Source organism: Oncorhynchus gorbuscha, linkage group LG18, assembly GCF_021184085.1.
Source record: "Oncorhynchus gorbuscha isolate QuinsamMale2020 ecotype Even-year linkage group LG18, OgorEven_v1.0, whole genome shotgun sequence".
Classification (NCBI taxonomy): domain Eukaryota; kingdom Metazoa; phylum Chordata; class Actinopteri; order Salmoniformes; family Salmonidae; genus Oncorhynchus; species Oncorhynchus gorbuscha.
This window is the reverse complement of record NC_060190.1, coordinates 39,636,949-39,659,690: the sequence shown is the minus strand read 5'-3', so window position 1 is coordinate 39,659,690 and position 22,742 is coordinate 39,636,949. Positions and strand designations below refer to the sequence as shown.

The following is a 22,742-nucleotide window of genomic DNA, read 5'->3' as shown; positions in this document are numbered from 1 at the left end:
TGTATCCAAATCCTGGCTGCACTTTTTGACGTGTAAGCAAGGGATAAGAACGTTGCCAGCCAGTATGGCAATGGAACATTTACAACGAACGACCGGGTCATGTTTATAGGCACAGAACAAAAAGACTGAACGACTGGGTCCCGTCTCTAGCAACTGAACCAATAGAACAAACGACCAGCCGGCTTGGGTAGCAACCTTCGATTTGTGTCGGGACTATGGGTGTGTTTGTAAATTCACTCTGGCCATCCACTCCGATTTCAGAGCACTCTCATCCGAGTGTGCCAGAGTGCAGAATAACTGATGAATTTACGAAAGGGCAACCAACACCCGTTAAATATGACCGGTGTCAGTAAACATTGGCAAAAAAACTCAATTACATTGTTGTCCGCAGCACAGATACAGTCCCCAAAGCTCTGGATAACATGAAAACAGTAGCTATCCAACGTTAGCCAGTTAGCGTGACTGCCGTTGTGAGGCCAGAACTCTCTGATCAACCCTACTCCTCGGCCAGAGTGTCCAACGTGCGCTCTGAAAGCTCCGAGAACGAAACGCTCTGAATTTACGAAAGGACAATCTGACAACGCTCTGAATTTACAAACGCCGCACACCAGATTGAATTTATGAACGCACCCAATATCTTGTGGAAGGAATAAATAGTATGAATAAATTCATAAAAATAATGTTTTTAATGAAAATATGTTAGTCATTATTTGAACATGTTGGTAACCAGTTGTATAAAAGTGATAATGTCCTCGAAGTCTGGCATGTGCCAATATATCCTCCAAACACCGGATTGTCGGGCATTATCACTTAAATAAAACTGTTACCAACATATTACAATAATGATGAATTACATATTTTAATTCAAGCGTAATTTTGATAAGTAAATTAATACAATTTCATTCTTCCACAAGAAGATATAATCTGGTTGTTAATTATTTTGATCATCTTGCTACAGATGTGACCCAGTCTTTAATAATTTTTGCATAGTTGCTATGCGGGTGGTGCAGTTGCCTTACCAGTCGGTGATACAGTGAATCTGTAATGTGTGATTTCGCCTAGCTCTGAAAACGTTGTCTCATCTGGGCACTGTTCACTCTCTGTATGGTACAGAGACCACTCTCTGTATGACACAGAGATCAAAATGCCAAAGTGAAACATTGTTTCCTAGGTCGGACAGGCAGACAGCGAGGCTAAATATTATGCCGCTAGATAAATACAAGAGATGATATGGACAGCAACATGTACATGATATTTTTATGGAGGCGCTGTGATACTTTTCAAATGGAACTTTAAGCAGGCATAGTGTGCCTGTGATGTCCAATAGGGCATTGTGTTTCCAACTTAATATTTGACACGCTTTGACATACATAATTACATTGTGCATGTTCATTTACTGTATACAGTCATTATTATTCAGCATGTCCTCACCTGGGATTTGAACATAATTCCAATATTTCTGGTCGAAATGATAAAATCAGTATGTGTTCCTTGTTCTTCATGATGCTCTCTGCACTTTTAACGGACCTCTGAGAGAATCTGGTGCATTTATACGGAGACTTGATTACACACAGGTGGATTGTATTTATCATCATTAGTCATTTAGGTCAACATTGGATCATTCAGAGATCCTCACTGAACTTCTGGAGAGAGTTTGCTGCACTGAAAGTAAAAGGGCTGAATAATTTTGCACGCCCAATTTTTCAGTTTTTGATTTGTTAGAAAAGTTTGAAATATCCAATAAATGTTGTTCCACTTCATGATTGTGTCCCACTTGTTGTTGATTCTTCACAAACAAATACAGTTTTATATCTTTATGTTTGAAGCCCTAAATGTGGCAAACGGTCGCAAAGTTCAAGGGGGGCGAATACTTTCGCAAGGCACTGTATCTACACAAACCAAATCACATAACTTTAAATGAACTTACTTCACAGAGAAAAAAACTATACATAATACATGTAATAAATTAACTAAAGATGTATTCAACGTTTTTAACAAATAAAACATAAATCCAATACAACTTGAAATCATCAGCATGGTAATAAAGAACATAGCAAAGACTGGATATTTCCCAAATAAATTGTTTATTTTATATTTTTGTGTAGCTACAACATCTACAGTGGGGCAAAAAAGTATTTAGTCAGCCACCAATTGTGCAAGTTCTCCCACTTCAAAAGATGAGAGAGGCCTGTCATTTTCATCATAGGTACACTTCAACTATGACATACAAAATGAGAAAAAAAATCCAGAAAATCACATTGTAGGATTTTTAATGAATTTATTTGCAAATGATGGTGGAAAATAAGTATTGCATGCATGAAACAATCAGAAAACAAAACACAATTAGGATACCGAAAGCAATTACTGAAAATAATTTATATTTTGGCATCTTAAATATGTAGAAATAGGCCTCCCGGGTGGCGCAGTGCTAGCTGTGCCACCAGAGACTCTGGGTTCGAGCCCAGGCTCTGTCGCAGCCAGCCGCGACCGGGAGGTCCATGGGGCGATGCACAATTGGCCTAGCGTCGTCCGTGTTAGGGAGGGTTTGGCCGGTAGGGATATCCTTGTCTCATTGCGCACTAGTGACTCCTGTGATGGGCCGGGTGCAGTGCACGCTGACCAGTTCGCTAGGTGTACAGTGTTTCTTCCGACACATTGGTGTGGCTGGCTTCCGGGTTGGGTGTGCGCTGTGTTAAGAAGCAGTGCGGCTTGGTTGGGTTGTGTTTTGGAGGACACATGGTTCTCGACCTTCATCTCTCCCGAGCCTGCACGGGAAAATATATATATATATATATATATAGAAATGTACTGTAGTTATGACAATTCATACTATTTTCCAAAATGAATTATTGTTGAAAAAAAATATTTATAAAAATGCTGGGTAAAAAATAACCACATTTTATTCATTTTGACAACCCAGCGCTGGTTCAATATTGGACAAACACAGCAGTTGATTAATTTATGTAATCCTTGGTTTATTTTCAGTGCCATCATAATTTCAATTTGCTTGCATATTTTTGCCTTTCTACTATTTCACCCCCTCCCTTTCCTACACACACAATCAAGATACAATGTTGAATTTCAAATACTTCATTATTGCCATACATCACGTCAGATAATGTACAAGAATATATATATATATTTTTAAATAGCACATCTAAAAAATCCCTATTGTCCAAATATTTCTTATTTTACAAGTTAAGATTTCATAAGATGATTATTATAATTTATTTATATTATTTAATGAACCAAACAGTCCAAACATCCGACTAAAGTGTCAGTTGAACTTGATGTGCACACTCAGATTGCAAATAATATCAGTTTTATCCATAATAATCTCATAATATATACTGAACCAAAATATAAACGCAATATGTAAAATATTGGTCCCGTGTGTCATGAGATGAAATAAAATATTCACCGAAAAATTCCATACACACAAAAAGCTTCTCTGTGAAATGTTGTGCACAAATTTCTTTACATCCCTGTTAGTGAGCACTTCTCCTTTGCCAAGATAACCCATCCACTTGACAGATGTGGCATATCAAGAAGCTGATTAAACAGCATGATTACACAGGTTTCACCTTGTGCTGGGGACAATAAAAGGCCACTCTAAAATGTGCAGTTTTGTCACAACACAATGCCACAAATGTGTCAAGTTGAGGGAGCGTGCAATTCTTATGCTGACTGCAGGAATGTCCACCAAAGCTGTTGCCAGATAATTTAATGTACATTTCTCTACCATACGCCACTTCTGTTGTTTTAGAGAATTTGGCAGCACGTCCAATTGGCCTCATAACCGCAGACCATGTGTACCCACGCCAGCCCAGGACCTCCACATCTGGCTTCTTTACATTTACATTTACATTTAAGTCATTTAGCAGACGCTCTTATCCAGAGCGACTTACAAATTGGTGCATTCACCTTATGACATCCAGTGGAACAGCCACTTTACAATAGTGCATCTAAATATTTTAAGGGGGGTGAGAAGGATTACTTTATCCTATCCTAAGTATTCCTTAAAGAGGTGGGGTTTCAGGTGTCTCCGGAAGGTGGTGATTGACTCCGCTGTCCTGGCGTCGTGAGGGAGTTTGTTCCACCATTGGGGAGCCAGAGCAGCGAACAGTTTTGACTGGGCTGAGCGGGAACTGTACTTCCTCAGTGGTAGGGAGGCGAGCAGGCCAGAGGTGGATGAACGCAGTGCCCTTATTTGGGTGTAGGGCCTGATCAGAGCCTGGAGGTACTGAGGTGCCGTTCCTCTCACAGCTCCGTAGGCAAGCACCATGGTCTTGTAGCGGATGCGAGCTTCAACTGGAAGCCAGTGGAGAGAGCGGAGGAGCGGGGTGACGTGAGAGAACTTGGGAAGGTTGAACACTAGACGGGCTGCGGCGTTCTGGATGAGTTGTAGGGGTTTAATGGCACAGGCAGGGAGCCCAGCCAACAGCGAGTTGCAATAATCCAGACGGGAGATGACAAGTGCCTGGATTAGGACCTGCGCCGCTTCCTGTGTGAGGCAGGGTCGTACTCTGCGGATGTTGTAGAGCATGAACCTACAGGAACGGGCCACCGCCTTGATGTTAGTTGAGAACGACAGGGTGTTGTCCAGGATCACGCCAAGGTTCTTAGCGCTCTGAGCGTTCTGCGCTCTTTACCTGTGGCATTGTCTGAGACCATCCACCCAGACAGCTGATGAAACTGAGGAGTATTAATGTCTGTAATAAAGTATTTTTGTGGGGGAAAACGTATTCTGTTTGGCTGGGCCTGGCTCCCCAGTGGGTGGGCCTGGCTCCGAAGTGGGTGACCCTATGCCCTCCCAGGCCCACCTATGGCTGTGCCCCTGCTCAGTCGTGATAGATTAAGGCCTAATGAATTTATTTCAGTTGACTGATTTCCTTATGCACTGTAACTCAGTAAAATTGTTGAAAGTGTTGCATGTTGCGTTTATATTTTTTGATCAGAATAGATAGCCTACCCCACTATACAGTATGTGTGATCTGTTGGCTAGAGTGCATGTGCCAAGACCAGAGTGGGCACATTTGCTATATAACGAAAGCATAGAGCTGAAAATGCGATGGAAACCCATTTAACTTGTATTTTTTAAAGTCATCACGCACAGCCTTTTCTCCGCAAAAATCATGGAATCATCTCCGGTGGGAAAATGTGCTTATGGTTTATGCAGGTTTTAGAATATTTGCATGAATGTCGCAAATTGGATGGAAATGTTCCTAATGTCTTGGAGTGTGTAGATATGCGTAACATTTTTTGGAATAGTGTTTTATTCAAGGTTTACAAAATGACATTCTAATTTCCACATCAATCTCAGGATGACCATCCACTATTTAAACTTAAGGGCTGCAAGTTAATGAAGGACTTTCTGGTCTCATTGAAGCTGGGTGGGAATGTCTTCCTCTTGTCGACTGGTGTTGGGAGGACCACTGGCTGAAGTCTTAAAGCGATGTCAGCTTGTGTATCTGGAGAGAAGAATGTTTAGTGAATAACTTGATTGTTTCAGACTAAAAATGAATGAGCCTCTGACGCACCACCAGCAGGATCATTTCGAAATATACCTGCACTTCTTGGGCCTGCTTGTCCCTGGGCTGGCAAAGGTACGATTTTTGTCCTTGAAGACCGATCCAGTGAGTTTCCCCCGAGAAGTCCGGGTTTAAAATGTCGAAGTCCTGAGCAAATCTGTAGTAAAGCAGACAATTACTTTAAAATATATTGTACAACAGATAACATTTACATATCTAGAAACATTAATGGCATCACAGTTGCTCAGATCCACATGTTCTCAAATCTCCTGACTTCAGAGTCTGGAATGGCTCTTTGAGGTCGTCTGCACAATGTGTTGATAATGAAGGGGGGCTGTACTTTTGCAGGTTGGTGCTCCTCTGTGTTTTTCTCACTCAAACTGTTATGCAGGTGAATGAGGACCCAAAAGCGACTTGGCGAAAACAGAGTCTTTAATCCAGTAAAGTAATTCTACAAACATAAGACATAATTCCACTCGTAATGACGAGAACAGACTGGAGACTCGATCTTGAACAGCAGGTTGCCTCGGAAAGGCACTTGAACTTAGCAGACTCAGACACCTGCTCACCACGCAGCATCTGAGGGAAACACGACACGACAGGGCGATACACAAACACAACACGGTGAACAATAGACAAGGATCCGACAGGACAGGAACGGAAAACAAGGGAAGAAATAGGGACTCTAATCAGGGGAAAAGATAAGGAACAGGTGTGGGAAGACTAAATGATTGATTAGGGGAATAGGAACAGCTGGGAGCAGGAACGGAACGATAGAGAGAAGAGAGAGAGGAAGGGAGAGAGAAAAAGGGGAACGAACCTAAAAAGACCAGCAGGGGGAAAACGAACAGAGGGAAAAGCAAAATGACAAGACAAAATAAGACAAAACATGACAGTACCCCCCCACTCACCGAGCGCCTCCTGGCGCTCTCGAGGAGGAACACTGGCGGCAACGGAGGAAATCATAGATCAAACGGTCCAGCACGTCCCGAGAAAGAATCCAACTCCTCTCCTCAGGACCGTAACGAAAAACGATAAAAAGGGAAACTAGGGTACTACTAAAAAAAAAAAAAAAAAAAATGAGACACGGGTAGAGAACTGAAAGCTTTAGAGCAAACAGGACCAAACAGGCCAGGAGAGTAACAACTAGGGACAGACTGAGACACAGCAAGGGCAGGAACAAGAACAGGAGAGATGCGATGGCAGGGAACAGACTGAGACCCAGCAAGACCAGGAGCAGAAGCAGAAAAAAATTACCAGACTTCTGCGCGCAGTCTGAACACGCAGCCACGAAACGGCGCGTGTCACGCTCCTGAGTAGGCCACCAAAACCGCTGGCGAATAGAAGCAAGCGTACCCCGAACGCCGGGATGGCCAGCTAACTTGGCAGAGTGAGCCCACTGAAGAACAGCCAGACGAGTAGAAACAGGAACGAAAAGAAGGTTACTAGGACAAGCGCGCGGCGACGCAGTGTGCGTGAGTGCTTGCTTAACCTGTCTCTCAATTCCCCAGACAGTCAACCCGACAACACGCCCAACAGGAAGGATCCCTCGGGATCGGTAGAAGCCACAGAAGAACTAAAGAGACGGGATAAAGCATGAGGCTTGGTGTTCTTAGTACCCGGGCAATAAGAAATAACGAACTCGAAACGAGCGAAAAACAACGCCCAACGAGCATGACGCGCATTCAGTCGTTTGGCATAACGGATGTACTCAAGGTTCCTTTGGTCAGTCCAAACGACAAAAGGAACGGTCGCCCCTCCAACCACTGTCGCCATTTGCCTAGGGCTAAACGGATGGCGAGCAGTTCGCGGTTAGCCACATCATAGTTACGTTCCGACGGTGACAGGCGATGAGAAAAATACGCACAAGGGTGGACCCCATCGTCAGTATCGGAGCGCTGGGACAGAATGGCTCCCACGCCCACCCCGACGCGTCAACCTCAACAATAAACTGTTTAGTGACGTCAGGTGCAACAAGGATAGGAGCGGATGCAAAACGCTTCTTAAAGAGATCAGAACAACAATCATACGACCGGTGAGGAGGAAGGGAGTTGGTTCTGGACCGACTGAAGACCGTGCGCAGACCATGATATTCCTCCGGCACTCCTGTCAAATCACCAGGTTCCTCCTGAGAAGAGGGGACAGAACAAACAGGAGAAATAGCAGACATTAAACACTTCACATGACAAGAAACGTTCCAGGAAAGGATAGAATTACTAGACCAATCAAAAGAAGGATTATGACACACTAGCCAGGGATGACCCAAAACAACAGGTGTAAAAGGTGAACAAAAAATCAAAAAAGAAATGGTCTCACTATGGTTACCAGATACAGTGAGGGTTAAAGGTAGTGTTTCATATAATATACTGGGGAGAGGACTACCATCCAAGGCAAACATGACCGTGGGCTCCCTAACTGTCTGAGAGGAATGTCATGTTCCCGCGCCCAGGCTTCGTCCATAAAACAGCCCTCTGCCCCAGAGTCTATTAATGCACTGCAGGAAGCTGCCGATCCGGTCCAGCGTAGATGGACCGGTAAGGTAGTACATGTACTTGACGGAGAGGACCGTCTAGTAGCGCTTATCAGTCGCCCTCCGCTTACTGATGAGCTCTGGCCTTTAACTGGACATGAAATGACAAAATGACCAGCGGAACCGCAATAGAGACAGAGGCGGTTGGTGATTCTCCGTTCCCTCTCCTTAGTCGAGATACGAATACCCCCAGCTGCATGGGCTCAACACCTGAGTCAGTGGGGAAAGACGGTAGTGTCGGAGAGAGGGGAGACACAGTTAACGCGAGCTCTCTTCTATGAGCTCGGTGACGAAGATCTACCCGTCGTTCAATGCGAATAGCGAGTTCAATCAAAGAATCCACGCTGGATGGAACCTCCCGAGAGAGAATCTCATCCTTAACCTTAGCGTGGAGTCCCTCCAGAAAACGAGCGAGCAACGCCTGCTCGTTCCAGTTACTGGAGGCAGCAAGAGTGCGAAACTCTATAGAGTAATCCGTTATGGATCGATTACCTTGACATAGGGAAGACAGGGACCAGGAAGCTTCTTTCCCAAAAACTGAGCGATCAAAAACCCTTATCATCTCCTCTTTAAAGTTCAGATAATTGTTAGTACACTCAGCGCTTGCCTCCCAGATAGCTGTGCCCCACTGCCGAGCCCGACCAGTAAGGAGTGATATGACGTAGGCAATCCGAGCTCTCTCTCTTGAGTATGTGTTGGGTTGGAGAGAGAACACGATATCACACTGGGTGAGAAAGGAGCGGCACTCAGTGGGCTGCCCAGAATAACATGGTGGGTTATTAACCCTAGGTTCCGGAGGCTCGGAAGAACCGGAAGTAGCTGGTGACACGAGACGAAGACTCTGATACTGTCCTGAGAAGTCGGAGACCTGAGCGGCCAGGGTCTCAACGGCATGCCGAGCAGCAGACAATTCCTGCTCGTGTCTGCCGAGCATCGCTCCCTGGAACTCGAGAGTAGAGTAGAGAGAATCCATAGTCGCTGGGTCCATTCTTGGTCGGATCCTTCTGTTATGCAGGTGAATGAGGACCCAAAAGCGACTTGGCGAAAACAGAGTCTTTAATCCAGTAAAGTAATTCTACAAACATAAGACATAATTCCACTCGTAATGACGAGAACAGACTGGAGACTCGATCTTGAACAGCAGGTTGCCTCGGAAAGGCACTTGAACTTAGCAGACTCAGACACCTGCTCACCACGCAGCATCTGAGGGAAACACGACACGACAGGGCGATACACAAACACAACACGGTGAACAATAGACAAGGATCCGACAGGACAGGAACGGAAAACAAGGGAAGAAATAGGGACTCTAATCAGGGGAAAAGATAAGGAACAGGTGTGGGAAGACTAAATGATTGATTAGGGGAATAGGAACAGCTGGGAGCAGGAACGGAACGATAGAGAGAAGAGAGAGAGGAAGGGAGAGAGAAAAAGGGGAACGAACCTAAAAAGACCAGCAGGGGGAAAACGAACAGAGGGAAAAGCAAAATGACAAGACAAAATAAGACAAAACATGACACAAACACCCACAGCCACACATAGCCCCTGAGTGCCACCCCCCCCCCCCTTCTATAACAATGGTAGGATTTTCAAATTCAAACAATGAGAGATCTTAACCCCGGAAAAAAAGAAACTTTTGAGAGAACCAATCAAACCCCGTTGCACAATTTATTAGCGAATATTGCATTAATTAACAAACAACCTCCTTTCCAGACCAGTGTGGTTACAGCTCCCCCTGCGCTGTGAGTCACGTGGGTCGTTGCCAGCCAGGCTAGTTAATCACAAGAAACAGAATGAAATTCAAGTCTAATGTTTTTGTAAAACATTTTACCCACCATGCCTTGAGTATCCAGCAGAAGCCGATACTCTTGGACTATCTCGGACTGTCTTGGCCACATTCAGTCTGGTCCACTGAGCCCTCTGGATCGCGGTCTCCTTCATGTACTCCGCAACCTGGTTTGCCGACCAGATGTTGTTCAGCCACATGGTCCTCTGGGCTGCCTTCTCAAATATGACTGTTATGAGCACAAACTATTCAATGAATTATCAATCATTTTTAACAACGTTTTCAAAATGCACATCTTTCAACGTGTACCTGGCAAGACCCGGCTACTGCTCCAGCTTGGTGTGTCCGCAGTCCTATGTATTCATGTGTGTGTCCCAAGGACCTCCTCTGGTGTATAATAAAGGTGGTGTTTACAGACTACTCACTGTGTGTACGGCTTTTATGTTATTTAACTTTAGGATATAGTCAAGCCTTCCAAAAGCAAGTGTGTTTCCTGGTCAATCTCTTCCGCTACGAAAGAGAGGGTAAAAGGGGTACATGGTCAGTTGCATAACAGAATGCTCCAATTTCAACTGTTCTGCCTTATTATTATTCGACCATGCTGGTCAATTATGAACATTTGAACATCTTGGCCATGTTCTGTTATAATCTCCACCCGGCACAGCCAGAAGAGGACTGGCCACCCCACATATGCCTTCTCTAATTCTCACCAGCTACAATATTTCTGTATACTATCTGCTGCTGTTGTGCACTTGAGCAAGGCACTTTACCCCTTAGTGCCCATGAGCTACTCCCAGCCTGTGATGTGTGTGTTGTATGTCAGGTTGGACACCGTGACAGAATTTCTGTGCAAATGATCAATAAAGCAAGTATGGTAAAATGAAGGCCAGATTATTTGGTAGCTGTGCATGTAATGTACCTAGTCCCAAAGTGGCCGCATGGTTCTAAGAGGCTCTGGTGAAGTTAGTGTAAATGAGGACTTGGTGGACTGTATATTCTTTAGGTTAGGTTTTACTTTGTGCTGTGTGCTGGTAAGGGCACAGATGACCGACAGGTAGGATTCCAGTTGAGGTGGCTTAATAATGCTGAAGATGCACAGGCACGGAACAGCACCACAGAGAGTATGTAGTATAGATGGGCTAAGACACTTGGTCGTCTGGCAACTTGCTTCAACCAAAGTGTGTGTGTGGTCTGCAAGTAAGGAGATAAATAAAGATACAATAGATAAAGATACAATGATTGAATACAATCTCCAATTCACATCACATATAAACAATATGCATGTCTATAACATGACTATGGTTACTTAATGCTATGCAGGACCATACAGAGCAATAAAACGTGACCGTGACTACACTCATTTGAGATCATAGGGGTGCCGCCGCAGGTGTACTACAAAGCATAGCACTATCATTTTCAGTACAGGGCTACAATTGCACAATGAACTTGAATACCTCTAAACACTGAAATACAATGTAATACCATACACGTATACAATTACAGAGCATATAAACAATGCACTGGGGGATATTATCCGATACAAATGCAGGGTTAAATGTCCGAAGTGATATGACAACCAAAACAGAGCTAGCCAGCATACAATAGTAAGCTCACAGAATAACCTACTAATTAGCATAACCATAAATATGACATTACTGTTGCAGGGTGCATGTTAAAACTTCTTAGGGATTTGGTTCCGCTGGCGGAACCAAATCAGCGGAAATTTCAGAGCGCCACCTATAGTTTTCGATAAAAATCTAACTTTCATTAAGACACACATGCAAGGTACTGAATTAAAGCTACACTCGTTGTGAATCTAGCCACCAAGTCAGATTTGTAAAATGCTTTTCGGCAAAAGCATGAGAAGCTATCATCTGATAGCATGCACCCCCCAGAATACCAGACCTTCACCTAAACAACAGATTTTGCGGTAGCCGGCGCTACCCAAAACGCAGAAATAAAATATAAAACATTCATTACCTTTGACGAGCTTCTTTCTTGGCACTCCTATATATCCCATAAACATCACAATTGGGTCTTTTTCCCGATTAAATCCGTCATTGTATAGCCAAAATGTTGTTTTCTGAAGACCGGTCTGAGCCAGGAATACTCCCTTTTACAAGACGCAACGTCACTTTTTAAAATTACAAAGGTTGCCTATAAACTTTTACAAATCACTTCAAACTACTTTTCTAAACCAACTTTAAGTATTAATAAACGTTAATAATCTATCAAATTGATCACAGGGCGATCTGTATTCGATAGCAGCAAGTCTTGAAATCATCTTCCATGTTTTCAATTTCACAACATCCTGGGGCGAGCCCCAAGAAAGGAAGTGCCCTTACGTCATTTAACCAAGGATAAAGCAGGAAAAAATGCCAGTACTGGCGACATCGTGTGGAAGCTGTAGGAATTGTACTGAATGCCTTGTTTTTTTGTCTGTCTCCTTAGACAATACATTGACTGGCGGATTCATATTTTTGGGGGGTTTTTGGTGAATAGTTTTTCGAGGGATTTTTACTCCGAAACACGTTCTGTTATAGCCACAGACACAATTTAACCAGTTTTAGACTTCAGAGTGTTTTCTATCCACACATACTTATCATATGCATATACTATATTCCTGGCATGAGTAGCAGGACTTTGAAATGTTGCACGATTTTTTACAAAAAGCTGCGAAAATTTGCATCATCCCTAAGACGTAGACATAAACTACCTGAAGGATATGAATTACAGTACCAGTGAAAAGTTTGGACACACCTACTCATTCAAGGGTTTTTCTTAATTTTTAAAACTATTTTCTACATTGTAGATTAACAGTGAAGACATCCAAACAATGAAATAACACATATGGAATCAGTAACCAAAAAAGTGTTAAACTAAGAAACATATATTTTAGATTCTTCAAAGTAGCCACAGCTTTGCACACTCTTAGCATTCTCTCAACCAGCTTCATGATGTAGTCACCTGGAATGCATTTCAATTAACAGGTGTGCCTTGCTAAAATTTCGTTTGTGGAATTTCTTTCCTTCTTAATGTGTTTGAGCCAATCAGTTGTGTTGTCACAAGGTAGGGGTAGTATACAGAAGATAGCCCTATTTGGTAAAAGACCAAGTCCATATTATGGCAAGAGCAGCTCAAATAAGCAAAGAGAAATGACATTCCATCATTACTTTAAGACATGACAGTCCGTCAATGCGGAACATGTCAAGATCTTTCAAAGTTTCTTCAAGTGCAGTCACAACAACAATCAAGCGCTATGATGAAACTGGCTCTCACGAGGATCACCACAGGAAAGGAAGAACCAAAGTTCCTTAGAGTTACCAGCCTCAGAAATTGCAGCCCAAATGAATGCTTAACATTTATTTCACCTTTATTTAACCAAGTAGGCTAGTTGAGAACAATTTCTCATTTGCAACTGCGACCTGAACAAGATAAAGCATAGAAATTTGACACATACAACAACACAGAGTTACACATGGAATAAATAAAACATAGTCAATAATACAGTAGAACAAAATAAAACAAAAAGTCTATATAGAGTTAAGGCAATAAATAGGCCATGGTGGTGAAGTAATTATAATATAGCAATTAAACACTGGAATGGTAGATGTGCAGAAGATGAATGTGCAAGTAGAGATACTGGGGTGCAAAGGAGCAAGATAAACAAATAAATACTGTATGGGGATGAGGTAGGTAGATAGATGGGCTATGTACAGGTTCCCTTGACTGTACTGGTTTTCAATTACTTCTGATAGTGGCAGCTTTAGTTGGGGAGAAGGATGGATTGAGGAGGATGGATGCAAATTCTATTAGCTAGTTAACGTTAGAGTTTACCTTAAATGAGATGTAGCCAAGTTAGTTTAGCTAGCTAGCTATGGTTCTAACATTTATTTAATTCTGTCCATAAATACAGAGGTTAATGACAATCAATGAGCTTTGTAAAGATATGCTGAATGAGTGGAACCTGGTCTCTTTGATTCCAAGGTTTGAGGGTAAGTAAAACTGAGAAATTCCTTTTTTGAGAGTGGGAACAAAGCTTTGGGTGAAGGAACACGGATTTTCATTGACCCTATGTAAAACAGCATCTACATCTTCCGAATTGTCATTGATAACCAATAGTATAATCTTAATGGAAACTTGAAACATATGTAAGTTAGTGGTAAACTATGTAAGTTAGTGGTGGCCTGGTCCCAGATATGTTTGTGTTGTCTTGCGAACTCCTATGGTCATTGTCACGGGAAGTTGGCAAGACTGCACAAACTGATCTGGCACCAGACAAGGAAGTTAGTGGTACTCTTACCAGATGTTGTAACTTCAGACATGAGCAGCCCCTGTTCGTATGACATGAAGCCCAACACAGAGAAGATGGCAAACCCAGCAACAAAGCTTGGATCGTACATTCACAAAATACACCACGAATGTGTCCACCTAAATTAGGTAAAACTGGTATGAAAAGGTAAGATCAGCTCAGGTCAAATCTCATAGATTGAATTTCTTCTGTACATGAATTCAAATAACTACACTTTAGATAAGCTAAATCTTCAGAGAACGGACAATAAAGAAGAGAAGGCAGAAGCATGCTAGCCTTAACAGCCAAATGCAGACATTTTATATCAATATGTGTAACAAGTAAGTACCTTACTGTAATAGAGTTCCATTAAAATGGGCAAAAATAGCTTATTAGCAAAGAAATATTACTCAAGTAAGAATTTTGCTATAACTCTCTGGGTGTGGTCTGAGTGGGGAAGGGACAACTGAAAACTAGCTGGTATTGGCAGAGAGGTTTAGTTATTGGTCTTTAAAAAATATACCACATGGTGATATCACCATGGAAAGCCAAAACTCCCGCCCATGCAAACCTGCTGATTAGAATGTCATGTTTAGATTATATTTTCAACCAGCAACTATCAGGAAATAACACTGAACATTCATAGAACGTTCTTTGTGTTCTGAGAACGGAATTTAAAGCGTATTGATGTTAAAGGTAGACTCGTGATATGATGTAGATGCAGAAAGTAAACCGCATAGTGGGTCAATTTCCGCAAATACTAAGAGTTGACACGTGAGGCTCAACATCTCCACTGTTGTGGTCCCGTGGCTCCCACGCTATGAACAGCCGAAAGCGAACCCGTGCACATGCGCAGATAGTGTGTGTGTGACCGTGTGAGAGCAGTCTTGTATCTCGCTCATCTCAATATCTGCGGTACTGCTCGTGGCAATGTCATTTAGCTGAGTCTACCTTTAATGTGATTTTATTTTTATTTTTAGAACAATCCCAGAATATTGCCAAGAACTGCATTCTTTGAACGTTCTGAGAACATCACTTAAATCACACCATTTTTGAGAATGTTCCCAGAATGTAGTAAACATATTACATTAAATATGACCACATGGGAATTTGTTTGGAATTTTCTGTGGAAGTACTGAAAAGACTATTGATTGTACAGATGAACGTGGTACCTTCAGGCATTTGGAAATTGCTCCCAAGGATGAACCAGACTTGTGGAGTACTACAATTATTTTCTGAGGTCTTTGCTGATTTCTGTTCATTGTCCCATGATGTCAAGCAAAGAGGCACTGAGTTTGAAGGTAGGCCTTGAAATACATCCACAGGTACACCTCCAATTGACTCAAATGATGTCAATTTGCCAATCAGAAGCTTCTAAAGCCATGACATAATTTTCTGGAATTTTCCAAGCTGTTTAAAGGCACAGTCAACTTACTGTGTGTAAACCTCTGACCCACTGGATTTGTGATACAGTGAATTATAAGTGAAATAATCTGTCTGTAAACAATTGTTGGAAAAATTACTTGTGTCATGCACAAAGTAAATGTCCTAACCAACTTGCCAAAACTATAGTTTGGGGTACTGTCACAGATTCCCCTGGTACCCCTGCTCAATCCTTGCACCAGCTCCGGAGGTCTACGTCACCGGCCTCTAGGCGTCACTTAACTGTCTCATTATGCACACCTGATTCCCTTTCCCTTGATTAGCAATTGTATATATGTGCCCTCTGTGCACCATTTGTTTTGTCGGTTATGGTTCCCATGTCCGTTTAGCTCTGTGAGTACCTGTGCTTTGTTATTTCTGCCTTCGTGCTGCGTGTATGGTGCACTTGTTATTATAGGTCTCGCCTTGTGTCGTGTATTGCGGGTCTCATCCTGTGTATTTATTCGAGGTTTTACCTCGCTCTGTTGTTCGGGTTACATCCCTGTGTTTTTTTATATGTGTTTGTTTTGGGCTTCGTCCCGTGCTTTTTCATGGCATGTTGTATATTTTGGGTGGAGTATTAACCCCCCCCCCCATTTACAAATTCCTGCGCCGGTCTCCAATCATTTATATAATGTGACAGATATCCCTTTCTATTCTCAAAACAATGTTCTGGGCGTACTGCCAAATTGCAGACACTGATAACGAGGGTTCCTCCCAGGCACGATCAAGCAGTCACTTGCATGAACCCAGTCAAATTGGTTATTAGAAAAGCACAAGCATAACATTTTCCTGAAGTTACAGCCAGTAATGATGTTTTCATCTGATTGTTCAGCGAATCACTTCTAAAAAGTCGGTTAACTTCAAACAATCGTCCAAAATAATTCCAGCAGTCGAACAGTGTGAACCCACCAACCATGTTAAAAAATACATGTATTTAAATGTTGTTTTAATTACGTTTTTTCTGGTGTTGCTGCAGCACCCTGAGCACCCCTACTTACATTTACATTTAAGTCATTTAGCAGACGCTCTTATCCAGAGCGACTTACAAATTGGTGCATTCACCTTATGACATCCAGTGGAACAGCCACTTTACAATAGTGCATCTAAATATTTTAAGGGGGGTGAGAAGGATTACTTTATCCTATCCTAAGTATTCCTTAAAGAGGTGGGGTTTCAGGTGTCTCCGGAAGGTGGTGATTGACTCCGCTGTCCTGGCGTCGTGAGGGAGTTTGTTCCACCATTGGGGAGCCAGAGCAGCGAACAGTTTTGACTGGGCTGAGCGGGAACTGTACTTCCTCAGTGGTAGGGAGACGAGCAGGCCAGAGGTGGATGAACGCAGTGCCCTTATTTGGGTGTAGGGCCTGATCAGAGCCTGGAGGTACTGAGGTGCCGTTCCCCTCACAGCTCCGTAGGCAAGCACCATGGTCTTGTAGCGGATGCGAGCTTCAACTGGAAGCCAGTGGAGAGAGCGGAGGAGCGGGGTGACGTGAGAGAACTTGGGAAGGTTGAACACTAGACGGGCTGCGGCGTTCTGGATGAGTTGTAGGGGTTTAATGGCACAGGCAGGGAGCCCAGCCAACAGCGAGTTGCAGTAATCCAGACGGGAGATGACAAGTGCCTAGATTACTTCCTGCGGCTATGATCCCAACTGTCCTTCAATTTGGAATGGGCTGAAACTATCTCAGAGAGAGCATCCGAGTGAGCAAAATAGCACCCCTCTGTCTTACTTTATGTATGACATGCCTTACTCTTTTTGGCCAGACAGCATCAGATACATGGACTACACATACTGAGACAAAGGGGCACTGTTTCACTCGCTGGGATGCTTTATTTTATTCTGTGCTCATCTCGGTTAAATAAATGATCAATGGGCAAGGAGGTACGGTAGGGCATGCCAGGTCTAGGGGTGACCACATGTCCCTGATTGTGTGGGACAATCATGTACCTCAACAAATTCAAACACCAAAAAAATATTGATTTGTCCTGTATTTCAGTCATACATTCCAACCTGTCTCTTGCAGTCATGTTGCGCGTATGATAAAATGTATATTATAAGGATGTGGTAGCTAAGCCTACTGGTCATATTAAACACTTCTCCAATTGTTGTTGAGATCTGATAATCTGCGCAGAGCAGAGAAAGACCAATTTCATAGGCAATTGTCAACCAATCCTATTTCTCAAATAATTTAGGGCTAAATTCCAGCTAAACTTAAAAGGACAGTAGGCCTAACTACTTACAAAAAGCGCGCTTCTGATGAAGAGCTACAAAAGTAAATTGGTGTATTATACTGAAGGAGAGCCTATAAGGTCATTTCATCAAATGTGAGGCTTTCCATGCTTATTAGTTGCTCATTCAACATACAGTATTTGCTGCTACCTCATTGAATCCCATTTTAAAAGTCTCCCTAACTGTTTTACATTCCCTGAGACCAACCAGAAATGTTTCATTGGCCAAATATTTTCATAAGGCCACACATGGTCTCTCATTTCTACATCCCCAAGGCAAAAGAGTAGGCTATAGGTGCGCTTCAATTGCTTGTTCAGTGCAATGGATAACAGCGGTGTATTGCTGCCAGAGCCACCCATTCCTCACAAAGTAGGCCTAAAGTTACATCAAAGCGAAATCCATGTCTTGGAAGGTCACATAATGATTCATTTGTATTCTACATAACATAAAATATAATAGCATAGTATAACTTCACTGTTGTTACACTAAAACACCACCTAATTTCTCATGAGATGTATAGGATGGTTAGCTAAATAGTAAAAATAAATTGAATGGGCCAAAACTCAACAGCGCGTGCCAGTGGTGTGCATGTAAGTGTATGCACAGCTGTGTTCTAGAATATTGGACAGTTGGCTTTCATACATTTTGAATTCTCAGCGCAGCTCAAGCAAATTCTCCAACTGTCAACACATTCAAATGACTAGAGGATGAGTACCAGAGCCGCGTTTGTTGGGAATTTGGGCTGTGTGTCACCCGCAGATTGTGATCTCAGAGCCGCATAGCTACGTTAACAGCATCCGTTGACTCTGGTTTACACTTCAGGCCTGTCCATAACGCCGGCCCTGATCATGACTAATGTATCATTGGCTCCAGAGGCTTCACCTTCAAAATGTGTTGGTATAAGCCTTAGACCAATGTGTGTCTTGTTCTGGATTATTAATGCATTCTTATCTCTACTTGATTGATTAAATAACACATCTTTAATTAAATAAATCCTTTGGATATTGACTTAACTGTAACTCTCCAAGATGGTCGGAATCAAACACTAATCCCTGAGAACAGCCTTCAGGACTTCGACAACACTGTTTTACAGACAGACATATTGAGATGTTTTAGATATCATATTATAAAGCAATAATGCTGTAGTTGTCCAGTTTGGTGGTTAAATGCAGTTCCACGGGGCCCTGCATGGTCCAAGCAAGGGGGCAGAGAGAAAAATGTGCGGTTTTATAGATAAGCTAATGCTATTTTACCTTTTTTTCCGTGAGGCTAGGTTAAAATGTTGCCAGGACCAGCAAGGGGAGTGGGCCCGATTCTTTCATTGGGCTGAATAAGCCCAGAATTCATCGCGACACTCCTCTACCGGGCTGACTCCCTTCCCGTCTGTTCTGGGTTATCAGCCAGCCGTGGACTCCCAGACAGACCTAAGCTCCTCCGGTGGACGAGTGTTTCAGGCACGGTATGGAACGATGCCTACGTGAAACTCCAGCGCGCCGTCAGAAAGAGCAGCTGGATCTCCACCTTAGTGAGGCTCCTGTGTTCCATCCTGGTGACCGCGTCTGGTTCTCTACCAGGAACCTCTCGCTCAGCCTGCCCTGTAAGAAGCTGAGTCCCCAGTTCGTGGTCCACCGTTCAAGGTCCTCCGAATGGTCAACAAAGTAACTTACAGATTACAACTCCCCACTAACTACCGGATCTCTCATGTTTCCCTCCTCAGGCTGGTGGTTCCTGGTCCTTTGGCTGATGCCGTCCCCCACAACACCCCTCCACCTCCCTTGGATATCGAGGGGAGCCACACCTATGCCATCAGATCACTCCTGGACTCCCGACGTCGTGGGGGTCGGCTCCAAAACCTGGTGGACTGGGAGGGGTACGGTCCAGAGGAGAGGTGCTGAGTTCCGGTGGACGACATTCTAGATCCCAACACCACCCGAGAATTTCACCTTCGCCGTCCGGACCAGCCCGCTCTTCACCCTCGGGGCCTTCCTCCTGGCCCGGCATCATCCTGCGACTGGAGCAGGGGGGGGGGGGGTGTACTGTCACGTCAACGCGTGCTACGAGTGGGTACTGCTATGGTGACCAGCGAGCTGAGATAAGGTGGGGCTTTACCTAGCAGAGACTTGTAGATAACCTGTAGCCAGTGGGTTTGGCGACGAGTATGAAGCGAGGGCCAGCCAATGAGAGCGTTCAGGTCGCAGTGGTGAGTAGTGTATGGGGCTTTGGTGGCAAAACAAATGGCACTGTGATAGACTACATCCAGTTTGCTGAGTAGAGTGTTGGAGGCTATTTCATCGATGACAAGTCAAGGATCGGTAGGATGGTCAGTTTTACGAGGCCTGCCCGGTACCTCTTGCTCTCCGGTTATCCGGGTAGCCGGAAAGTAGAGCATTGCAGTAGTCTAACCTAGAAGTGACAAAAGCATGGATTCATTTTTCTGCATCATTTTTGGACAGAAAGTTTCTGATTTTTGCAATGTTACGTAGATGGAAAAAAGCTGTCCTTGAAACAGTCTTGATATCTTCTTCAAGAGAGAGATCAGGGTCCAGTGTAATGCCGAGGTCCTTCACAGTTTTATTTGAGACGACTGTACAACCATTAAGATTAATTGTCAGATTCAACAGAATATCTCTTTGTTTCTTGGGACCTAGAACAAGCATCTATGTTTTGTCCGAGTTTAAAAGTAGAAAGTTTGCAGCCATCCACCTCCTTAAGTTCCTCGGCATACACATCACAGACAATCTGAATTGGTCCACTCACACAGACAGCATCGTGAAGAAGGCGCAGCAGCGCCTCTTCAACCTCAGGAGGCTGAAGAAATTTGGCTTGTCACCAAAAGCACTCACAAGCTTCTACAGATGCACAATCGAGAGCATCCTGGCGGGCTGTATCAGCGCCTGGTACGGCAACTGCTCCGCCCTCAACCGTAAGGCTCTCCAGAGGGTAGTGAGGTCTGCACAACGCATCACCGGGGGCAAACTACCTGCCCTCCAGGACACCTACACCACCCGATGTTACAGGAAGGCCATAAAGATCATCAAGGACATCAACCACCCGAGCCACTGCCTGTTCACCCCGCTATCATCCAGAAGGTGAGGTCAGTACAGGTGCATCAAAGCTGGGACCGAGAGACTGAAAAACAGCTTCTATCTCAAGGCCATCAGACTGTTAAACAGCCACCACTAACATTGAGTGGCTGCTGCCAACACACTGACATTGACACTGACTCAACTCCAGCCACTTTAATAATGGGAATTGATGGGAAATGATGTAAATATATCTCTAGCCACTTTAAACAATGCTACCTTATATAATGTTACTTACCCTACATTATTCATCTCATATGCATACGTATATACTGTACTCTATATCATCGACTGCATCCTTATGTAATACATGTATCACTAGCCACTTTAACTATGCCACTTTGTTTACATACTCATCTCATATGTATATACTGTACTCGATACCATCTACTGTATCTTGCCTATGCTGCCCTGTACCATCACTCATTCATATATCCTTATGTACATATTCTTTATCCCCTTACACTGTGTATAAGACAGTAGTTTGGAATTGTTAGTTAGATTACTTGTTGGTTATTACTGCATTGTCGGAACTAGAAGCACAAGCATTTCGCTACACTCACATTAACATCTGCTAACCATGTGTATGTGACAAATACAATTTGATTTGATTTGATTTGGTTTGATTTGAACACATGCATCTACCGAGGGCAATTTTAGGGCTTCACCATGTTTCATTGAAATGTACAGCTGTGTGTCATCCGCATAGCAGTGAAAGTTAACATTATGTTTTCGAATGACATCCCCAAAAGGTAAAATATATAGTGAAAACAATAGTGGTCCTAAAACGGAACCTTGAGGAACACCAAAATGTACAGTTGATTTGTCAGAGGACAAACCATTCACAGAGACAAACTGATATCTTTCCGACAGATAAGATCTAAACCAGGCCAGAACTTGTCCGTGTAGAGCAATTTGGGTTTCCAATCTCTCCAAAAGAATGTGGTGATCGATGGTATCAAAAGCAGCACTAAGGTCTAGGAGCACGAGGACAGATGCAGAGCCTCGGTCTGATGCCATTAAAAGGTCATTTACCACCTTCACAAGTGCAGTCTCAGTGCTATGGTGGGGTCTAAAACCAGACTGAAGCATTTCATATACATTGTTTGTCTTCAGGAAGGCGGTGAGTTGCTGTGCAACAGATACGGCCACTATCTTGCTGAAACATTGCATACTCTGTTAAAGCTCCCCAAAGCACACACATACCTGGGTCTCTCCTCTTTTCAGTTCACTGCAGCTAGCGACTGGAATGAGCTGCAAAAAAACTCAAACTACATTCTAAGACTCAATCATGGACACTCTTACTGACACTTGTGGCTGCTTTGTGTGATGTATTGTTGTCTCTACCTTTTTTCCCTTTGTGCTGTTGTCTGTGCCCATTAATGTTTGTACCATGTTTGTGCTGCTACCATGTTATGCTGCTGCCATGTTGTGTTGCTACCGTGTTGGTCATGTTGTGTTGCTACCATGCTGTGTTGTCATGTGTTGCTGCCATGCTGTGTTGTTGTCTTCGGTCTCTCATTATGTAGCGTTGTGATATCTCTCTTTTCATGATGTATGTTTTCACCTACATTTTTATTCTTAATCCCAGCCCCTGTCGCTGCCGGAGGCCTTTTGCCTCTTGGCAGGCCATAATTGTGAATAATAATTTGTTCTTAACTGACTTGCCTAGTTAAATAAAGGTTAAATAGAAAAAGTTATTTTATATATATATATATATATAGATAGATACAGTACCAGTCAAAAGTTTGGACACCCCTACACATTCAAGGGTTTTTCTTTATTTTTATTATTTTCTACATTGTAGAATAATAGTGAAGACATCAAAACTATGAAATAACACATTTGGAATCATGTAGTGACCAAACA

At 43.2% G+C, this 22,742-nt stretch overlaps 1 long non-coding RNA gene across 1 annotated transcript; it reads right to left on the bottom strand.

The window, feature by feature from the left end:
• Positions 1-5,005: 5,005 nt before the first annotated feature.
• On the bottom strand, positions 5,006-12,146 carry LOC124002513. Its single transcript, XR_006833043.1, has 5 exons — positions 11,828-12,146; positions 10,863-11,038; positions 9,897-10,357; positions 5,568-5,688; positions 5,006-5,471 (listed from the first exon to the last, which is right to left on the bottom strand). It is a non-coding gene; the product is annotated as an uncharacterized LOC124002513 (long non-coding RNA).
• Positions 12,147-22,742: the final 10,596 nt, after the last annotated feature.